Source organism: Physeter macrocephalus, unplaced genomic scaffold, assembly GCF_002837175.3.
Source record: "Physeter macrocephalus isolate SW-GA unplaced genomic scaffold, ASM283717v5 random_219, whole genome shotgun sequence".
Lineage (NCBI taxonomy): Eukaryota > Metazoa > Chordata > Mammalia > Artiodactyla > Physeteridae > Physeter > Physeter macrocephalus.
Genome location: NW_021145505.1, coordinates 41,223 through 50,817, shown reverse-complemented (window position 1 = coordinate 50,817; position 9,595 = coordinate 41,223). Strand labels below are relative to the sequence as shown.

General features: G+C 46.4%; 1 protein-coding gene across 1 annotated transcript in view; it reads left to right on the top strand.

Moving 5' to 3' along the window:
* Nucleotides 1-9,192: 9,192 nt before the first annotated feature.
* The window catches only part of MPPE1 (metallophosphoesterase 1), an 18,845-nt gene continuing 18,442 nt past the window's right edge, over nt 9,193-9,595 (top strand). Inside the window, exon 1 of the mRNA XM_055082683.1 lies at nt 9,193-9,280. The gene's annotated coding sequence lies outside the window, so the exon portion shown is untranslated. The remainder of the gene's footprint in view (nt 9,281-9,595) is intronic.

The following is a 9,595-nucleotide window of genomic DNA, read 5'->3' as shown; positions in this document are numbered from 1 at the left end:
CTTGGCCAGCACGCTGCCATTTTCTGGAGGGAGTTAAGCCCAAGACTCAGAAGCCTCCCCACCCACTTCCCCAGGCGTGCTTTTGGGCACATCTGTGAGCCCGGCCCAGGCACCTCCATCCCCTTTCTCAGGGTCTTTGCCAAGACCACCTTGTCTGGGGGCCTTGAAGACCTTGCCTCTCCTCTGACTCAGAATCAGTAATTTTCCACTCCTAGGCCTCCCCAGGCCCCTCCCAGGCCCCTAGGTCCCGGCAACTCCCCAACTGGCTGCAGACCTAGACACATTATGCAATTATTTGCTTTGCTTTGTCTTTGAATCTAGTAGGCACTTGCTTTTAGAACTGAACGATCAAAAAGCAAGTATCAGTTTTGAGCTGACAAACCTAAGAGGTAACTCACAGTAGATAACAGAATAAGGCTTCAGGGACTTTTGTGGATGGCTTGGCAAAGGAAAGTGTAACTGGGGTCAAAGTAAACCCCTCCGTTTTGCTCTCAGAGAGTAACTGCGAGTGTGGAGCAGGTGCCTGGACTGAGGAGCAGGTGTTAAGATTCCCTGATACTTAAAGCTGCTTAGGTTAGCGTCCAACTGTGCTCTGGCGGATCATCCTGGGGTATCTTGTTCAGTTCTCCGCATGCTCCAAAAGTTATTTACTTTAACACGTGATTAAGGGCATTTCAGAATGCGCTTTCTCACACATATTCAAACCAAGAAGAAGTTACTGAGTTTAGTTTGCAGGAGAGTCCGAATCTCCACTCCTGTAGCTGTGTCCTCACATGCTGGCTTCCTTCTTAAACACGGCTGCAGGCCCCCCCAACCACCACCCAGGAATGTTCGTTGCTGCCCTAATGGTCAAGGGCCACAGCCTCTTGGTCCTTGAGACAGGTCAGTCAATGCTTCATCACAACGAACCACGGGTGATCATCTGACTGATAGTGATGCGTGGCCACCATGGGCTGCTTCTCATCAGCAAGGAGCCCGGCACTGCATTCAAGGCCTGCTCTGCCCACGTCAGTCCCGTGGCCTGACCTGTGAGTCTGCTTTCTTGGACCATCACTCCCAGCATGACATCAATCATGGTCGGTCAGGACAACAGAAACAACACTGGGTATTTCAACAGAGAGAACTGAATAAAAGAAATTGGATAAGCAGGTAAAAAGGCAAAAAAAGAGAACCGAGGCCGCAGAGATAGTAAGGCAGGAAGCAGCTCTCAGCCTCAGAGCTGGGGTTGCCAGAACCTGCTGGGAGGGAGGGGTGCCAGGGGCTGCGGCCAAGAGGGGCTGGAGGCAAGGCTGCTGCCTGTGGGAGCTGCCACCTCTGCCAGGTGCGGGCAGGCTGGTTCAGGGTGCAGTGCTGTCAAGACCAGTAGGCGAGCAGGCCCTCCTCCAGCTGCCCAGCTCCTCCAGGCCTCTCGCTGGTGGAGCCTAGCAGGGAGCCAGCTGGCAAAGGGACCTGCCGAGTCTTAGCCCAGCCTCAAAATGCAGAGCTGAGAAGATGGCTCTGAGCTGGGAGACCAGTAAGCAGCACAGCCTCCCGGCCCTCCTTCCCTGAGGATGCCCAGACTCCTTGGGTGGCCCCCGCGGCCCTCACCATCCGCAATCCCCCCACCCCAGTGTCTGCTGCCCCTGGGAAGCTGCTCCCCATCACTTAGGTGGAACTGGTGATGCCCTCTCCCTTATGCTGCTCTGGACCTGCCCAGGGAACCAGGAAAGCCCTGAGCACTTCTCTTTATGTTGACATGTCTGTTCCCCAGACTAAAATTCCTAAGCCCTTGAGGAAAAGAATGGGTTTTCATTATTGTGTCTCCAAAGCCAGTGCTGTGGTTGGCACGTAGTAGGTGCTTTAAGAACATTTGTTGAATGAATGAATATGTCTTAAGTGTTTGCCCAATTATGGTTATCAATATTCTAATCATCAGAGGTCCTATGAAACATTCACATACAAATGGAAAGCCTTTAAAGGAAGGTAAAGGATATTGGACTCAAATTAAAAAAAAAATCTTTCCCAGTCTATAGAAAACTAATATAACTTCCATTTAGTCATCGAATGCATTGGGTAGCTCTTCAGAAAGCTTGAGTATCTGGGTGTCTAAAAGCCTCCACCGCTGCATGAGATTATTAACACACGGAAAATGCTTGTGGTCTGAGACTAGGAGATGCTTCTATATAGGGAGGAAGTCTTTATTTCACATTTTCTTTGGGAAAGATGGTAGAAACAGCACAATCCTACTAAGTTTCCTCCCAGGAAAGGCAGGACCTTCTTTTTTCTGCTCCCTGGAGAATGGAAGGGCTCAAGTGATGTCTTTGGGCTCAGGACTGGCCCAGTGACAACTGTGGAGGCTAAAATAATGCTGACTTAGTAATCATTTGAAAGGCACATTAATCAAGGGGCACAGATGCTTTAAGGAGAATGAGGCTGATGCTTCTGCCAACTCAGGCAAGGAGACCAGGCAGCCAGGCTGGCCCGGGGGAGGCCACAGGGGGAGCAGAGCTGGGTGTGGGTGACAGGCAGTGGGCAATGAGCTGGGCCATGTGAGCACAGGTTGCCCAGCCCCAAGCGGGTGTGACGGGGGCAGGGCTGGCCACGTGCAGCTGGATCTTGGGGCCGAAATTCCCAGCTGGGCACTAGTTTGCCCACAGAGATGGTCACACCCACACGACAGTAATATGGCCAAGCCTGGGAGATGTCCACCCAGCTAAGTATATTCCATGCAAAACATTGTCTTTAGCTGAGGTAATGTCCTTTCTGCATTTGGGTGAAAAAAGTTTTCTGTAATAAAATGATTCTGATGGGAGATGGCAGGTTTTGTTTTGCTTTTCCCTCTCACTTGGCCACATAAATGGTTGACAAATCTATGTAGGTCACCAAAAAAAAATTTTTTTTTTGGAGCTGTCGTTGGCGTCTGGAATCCAGAAGTCTGGGAACCATGGAAAGGGCTTGTCCCCGGGGCCCTGTCATGAGTCTTTCCTTAACCAGATGGGAAGAATCGGAGGGGTCCAGGGAGGGCACGCTGCATCCTTGCCTGATGAGAAGAGAAAAACAAGCCGGTGAGAATCCGCAGAACTCACTGAGCTGTTCCAGGAGCTGAACAGGGAACGCTCGCTCTCTCCCAAAACGCCCTTTTGGTTGAAAAAACACCCATTGGAAAACACTACTGTTACATAAATATTCCAAAAATTGTATTAATCAGAAAAAAATCCTACGGTCTTTAGGAAGAAAGAGCTTTAGCCTTTTCTGCGGTTTGAGCGGCTGCATGTCCTTTGCTTTTTGAAACTGTGGCTAGAGGCCTGTCCACTGAGTGTTTGGTGGGGAGGGGGCGTTATGCTCAGAAAAGTTTTTTTACCAGTCCTTAATGAACTAAAATTATAAAATCAAAACCAAATGTTCTTCAAACTTTATGTTCAGTTTATGAGTCTTGCTAATCTAGTCAATGGCCTGATAATGTCAGCAAGTCCTAAAACAGTTCTGTAATCAATGATCAGTTTGTATATACATTTGACAGATTAAACTCCCCCAAACAACAGCATTTCTAAACTTGACCAAGTTATGGTAGATAATTCAAGCTGTAATTATGAATGTAATATCTGCTTCTTTCAAACACTTCTACAGGGCACGTTTATAATCCTTGAGGGCAGATTCCCCCTGCACACGTCCGTGTTCTTATCCACCTGATGCATCAGACTTCCAATCCCAGCAAATCAGGTGCCCTGACCCCATCAAACAGGCTAACAGCAGTCGAAGCAGACATAACACAGCACATGACTCGAAATCTTGCTGCCACAACTGGATACAAGCCAATGTCTACTCAATTGTGGGTAATTTCTCCTCTACACCTTTCAGTGTTTTCAAACTTCTTGCAGCTAACATATTACTTTTACATTTAAAATGTCTTTGGAAAGTAAAGTTTTCATGGTGGGCTGACAGCAAAAGCAGCTGCAGAGAGTTAAAATATCGGTGGATGGGCGGAAAGGGAGGCTGCAGGTTCTGGGGGCTCCACTGTTCACTGGAAATTAGTCATAGACTTGAACTTCCAAACTTTCTCTGGAAACTTGTGAAGACAGATGTTTAAGAACTCAATTAATAAAGCTCTACTTTCTGTCCCAGATTTGAGGATGATTCCAAAGAAAACATGTTATGTTCCCTGCCTCTTGTCCAGAGATATAAATGCTTTCCATTCTGCTCTCTGCTCGCTCGTTGAAAACGCACAGCCCAGAGGTCAGAATGTAAGTAACCAGCGAAGCAGCAGAAACATTGATTTATCCCAGTAATCCCTACTCAACGTTCCCTGCCCTGAGGTTTCCTTCAGAATTGGTTAATCTTTCATTTGTTACAGGAAAGCTTTCCTCATTTATGAGCTCTTCACCAATTATCCTACCAGATAACAATACTTTCAGATGTCCTAATTCTTAGTACTTTGTTGTCCTTTGTGACTTAATTTAAAACTCTGTCTTGGAAGAATTCTTAACTTTTTCAGAGCCCCAGATGATGTGAATGGAACAGTATTATCGGTGAGGTCAGTGCATGTTTTTAAACAGTTTAACATGAGAAATAAATGTAAAAGCCTCCAGATTTTGTCTTCCCTACTCAGCTTCCCCTGGAATTCTGCTGAACGATTTCTTTCCTAACCCAAACTTACCTGGTTAGGGTCTACTGTTTTGACCATCACGTGAAGAGGAAACCTATTTTGACACTAATGGAGCCCAGGGTGCGAAGTCTCATCTCGGCAGAGGGCAGCTCGCGCCATCTGCTGGGGACATTAATAGTCCTTCCATCCGGTCATGAAGTAATTGCCTGCAATCTAGTTAGTTCACGACCTGATCGCCTTTACTACTTCTGACCAACAATTTTTTTTTTTTCTGACCGACAATTATTTGCCTTGAGACCCTCTGTCTTTTAGATTATGTTTCAGAGAAAAGCAAAGTATAGTTGACCCTAGAGATAAAAATAATTTAAACCAAAACATGCAGTTATCCCAGCCATTATATGCTCTTACCCTAAAGGATGCTCTAGGAAGGGCTAAGATAATAGGTGTAGTTTGAAAATAGCGGATTTCTTTAGGCTGATCACATTGGGGTGTGGGGGTGTGTGCGCACGTGTTCCCACCAGAATGATGTCCCTCCCTCCCTTTCCTCCTTCCTCCCTTTCTTTTTTTTCAGCTTTCTGTCTCTCAGTTCTTTCCCTTTTTCCTTCCTTTAATCCTTCCACTCTTATTCCTCCTCCTCCTTCTTTCTTTTCCTTCTCCTCCCCCCCCTCCTCCTCTCTCCGTCTGTCTTTCCCTCTCCTTTTCTAATTAACAAAAACCATTTCTGGAGAATATGCTGTGCATCCAGAAGAAAGAGCATGAGTGAAACAGCTCTATGAATATCCTTCTGTTGGCAAACTCCCCACCTCCAGTCGTGGCAGAGGACAGTGATGTGCTCTGAGGAAAGACATCTGCCCAGGAACTCAGGGCTCCTGTAGTTCTTGAGTGCTGGGCTGGGAACACCCTGTCACTAGCCTATCTGGTGAGGCCTCTGCAGCCTAGAGGGACAGCAAGGGTGCAGTCTGGGACCTGGCCTTTGGGGTTCAAAACTTGGCCCTGGTCACGTTGCCAATATCAGTTGTTTCTCTGACCACTATCCAGCCTGCAGAGGTGCTGAGCCCCTGACCTCTCCACTGCCCTGGGAGCACCCCCGTGTGGCGGTGTGGACACTGGCCTTCGTGACCTGGCCTTCCCTGTGGATGCGGGGTCCACTGCTTTCTCGGCTTGGTTCCAACTGGTTGCTCTTCCAAGCTCCATCCAGCTGCTCCAACTGTGGGTACTTTAATCCTTGCTCTCCTCTGCTTGTGATGACAGTGTTTCTACACCGATGGCTCCGGCTAGTTCTACCTGCAGGGATTTAAGAAAATCGCTGTGTCTAATATGAACTGGAAACGCAATGAACCAATCCTAGAAGCTCTGGATCTACTTTTGGATTGTTCTGTTTCTCTTTATAAGAGTATAATCTACCAAGTTGGATAAATTATAGATAGCTTAAGAGAGAAAAAGTTTCCCTGAATCTCGAAAACATTAAAGAACCAATAATATCCTGAGCAAAAGTCATGAAAGAATCATAATCATTTTTCATCAGGGACTGATAGAATATACCATAGTTACTAATCTGCTTTATCCCCTCTTATACATGCAACAGTGTTAGAAGGACACTACAAATAATATTGCTACCAATAATGCTTACTGAAAACAAGAATTTGTCTCTGCATTTGTGTTCTCCATTCTTCTGCCATTAAAAAAAAAAGCTGTACTTCTATCTTGTCAGAGGGTATAGCTATTACATACCACTCTCTCTTTTAACCCTAACTTGGTCTTAGTTCAAATGACACTGTGACTTTGATGTTCACCTCTGGTCTTTACAGCAATGTCTCTCCCTAGTCATTCTGATGGTCTGAAGATTGTTTTCCGGGAGAAATCACGGAAACTGAATTCTCTGAATTCCTGCATGTTGATAATAGTGGTCTATGACCTTTATACTTGAAATTCACTTTTGCTACATATAAAGTCCATGGCTCACATTTTCTTTCCTTACAAAATCTTAAGTACATGTACTTTGTTCTCCTGTGGCATAAAGCACACTGTCAGAGTTTGATGATAACCTAAATCCTATTCCCTCATAAGTCACTTGCTGTTTTTGCCTGGATGCCCAAAGATATTTTCTTTTCGTTTTTATTGAAAACCCAATAATTTTACTAGAATATGTCTTGGTGATGAACATTCTGAATTCATAGTCTCAGGTACATAGTGTTTGCCTTAGATATGTTTCAAGTATGCCTATTTTTTATTTCAGGAACGTTTCCTTGAATTGCAGGTTTTAGAACTGTTCTCTCACATTGCTTTTATCTTCTGGGACTCCTGTTATCTGTTGGTTGCCCTTGGCTGTCCTCAATATTTGTCGGCCTCCCTTACAATCATTTGTCTTTCTTCATTTTTAAAAAATTTATAAAGATTTTCTCCTTTTCACTTTCCATTTCTCTTAAGGTGTTGTTTTTTACGTTAAGTTCCTTTCATTCCTTTAGTTCAGTCTTTATTTCTTAATGTTTTTCTTTTATTTCTAATTTCTCCTGATTCTGATTTACATTGTCGCTCATTCTCTGAATGTCTTTAGTTTGTTCTGAAGTAGTAGGTGACAGTTTTGGTCTGTTTTGTGGGTATGTTGCTGTGGCATGCTTTCATCGTCTTCAGGAATGTTATTCTACTTGTCGTTCTCTTTTTTCTGATGATAACTTTGCTGACTTTTGACCTCACTTCTTCCCTAATGCTCATTCCTGAATTTACTTCTGAACATCCAAAAGGAGCAGCGTTCAGAGAGCTTTCGCAACACCTTCTGTTGCTGTCATCGGCGGGCTAACGTGTGACAGCTTGCCTTCTGCAATTCCCTCTTTCCCAGTTTTATCTGCACTTCTTTCCTCCATGTCTCTCGTCCACGTCCTGCAAATTCTCATCCCACCCTGGGAGTCCCCCTCCATGTGGGGTCTTGTTCCAGAAGAAGAATTGCTCCAGCCCCTCAGGCCCATCCGTGGGCCCCTTGGTGCTGGACGAAGAAAAATCCTTCCTGTTTTCAGCTGCTCTCCTCTCCATGCTTCCTGCAGAACCTGATGCTATTTGGGGTTCCCTGTCATCAGGTCCATTAGATTCTTTACTGTTCCTGTTTCTACCTGCATCTACACTGATGTCACCCGGTCTTGTAGCGATCTGTGGTTCATCCTCACTCCCCTGACATTTGGGGGGTTTGTGGGAATAACTCGTCAGATCGTTTTGCCCTAAGCATCGTCTGTGGGTTTTGGATCTGGTACCTACTCACTCAGTTCACAGCACCTAATGGATAAATGGCCCTTTAACCTTCAACACATCTGCGAAGTCTCTTTTGCCACGTTAGGAAACCTGTTCACAGGTCGGGAGATGTGGAATGGACATCTTTGGGGGCCATTATTCTGCCAAACACTGTGCCATACACCCACCTCCTTGCTTCAGCATTAGCAACATTTTGCCAATAGCGGTTATTCTCCTATTTCCCTACCGTAAAATTTTTTTCTGGAGTATTAAAGAAAATTCCGGAAATCATATAATTTACCTATAAGTATTTTAGTATGATTCTCTAATCTTAAAAAAATACAGGGGAATTCCCCGGAGGTCCAGTGGTTAGGACTCCAGGCTTCCACTGCAGGGGCCATGGGTTTGATCCCTGGTCGGGGAACTAAGATCCCACATGCCGCCTGGGGCGGCCAAACAAAACAAAAAACCCAAAACCAACCAACCAAACAAACAAAAAACCCCAAGAGCATTATCACAGCAAAATTACCAATAATTCTTTAGTATCACTTAACATTCATTCCAAGTTTCCCAATCTTTTAAAAAGTGTTTTTGGGTTTTTTTTGGAAGTTAGTTTGTCCCAATCATGACCCAACCCAGGCCAGGAAGTGCATTTGGCTGCCTTGTTTCCCGTCTGATTTGCAACAACAGATCCTCCTCCTGCCCTCCTCCCTTTGGTCGTGATGCTACTTGTTGAATAAAGAAATTGGGTCATTTGGTCTGTAGACTCCCCACATTCTGGGTTCGGCTGACTGCTTCCTGCTGCTGTAACATAACATGCTCCTTTGGTCCATGTATTTCCTTAAGCTTGTAGTTCTAGGCTTAACCGGATTTCATTTCTTTTCCTTTTCTTATCCGGTTAGTGAGAATACTTTGGAGGTGATGCTTACCTCCTGTTGCATCATATCACTGTTCATACAGAGTCCAGTTGTGCCGGTTTTGGTGATGTTAAAATTGTTTATCTGGGCATTTTTTAAAATATTCCAATATTTTAATTAATAATAATTACCACTTACTGCTTACTTACATATACCAGGCATTTTGCTAATTGTTTTCTATGCGACTTCTTATATTACATCTCAGTACGTTCACTGTACTCATAGATTTGAAAAACGGACCGGCCTTGGTTGTTCGGAAGACTCTGAACCGCTGCTCTGAGCTTCAGTTTGTTTTTATGACACAGTGATTCTTGCTCTTGATTTACGGGGTTATTTTGAGGATTATTTGAAGTAATGATATGAAAGCATATTGAAAAGTAGAACACGCCCTGCTATAGTGTTATAAAAAAATTTTAAAAAGAAAATCCAAAATAAACAGTTACTGTGATGTCTGTCTCACTTATTCCGCACCCGTTTCTTGAAGGCGCTGAGCCAAGCCCCGCAGAAGAGGATGAAAGCGGCCCGCTGCCAGAGCGCAGCAGCCGGAGAGGCGGGGACGCAGGTGAGCGGCCGCACGGCCAACCTCCGCGGAAGCCCGGGGAAGGGCCCAGAGCCGGCCCAGGGCCGCGCGCCCCGCCATGCGCCCCTCTGCCCAGCGCCCCCAGCGTCTCCAGCCACAGGCGCCCCCGCCCAGGGCCCTGCGTGCGTCCCCTCCCCACGCCCCGTCCCCGCCCCGCCCCGCCCCGCCGTCGCCCCGCCCCCCGCCCCGCTCAGGCCCGCGCCCCGCCCCGGCCCGCGCCTCCAGTGCGCCCCGCCCCTCCTCCCTGCGCGACCCGCCCCCCGCCCTTGCACCTCTACGCCCCGCTCCCCCCCCCCC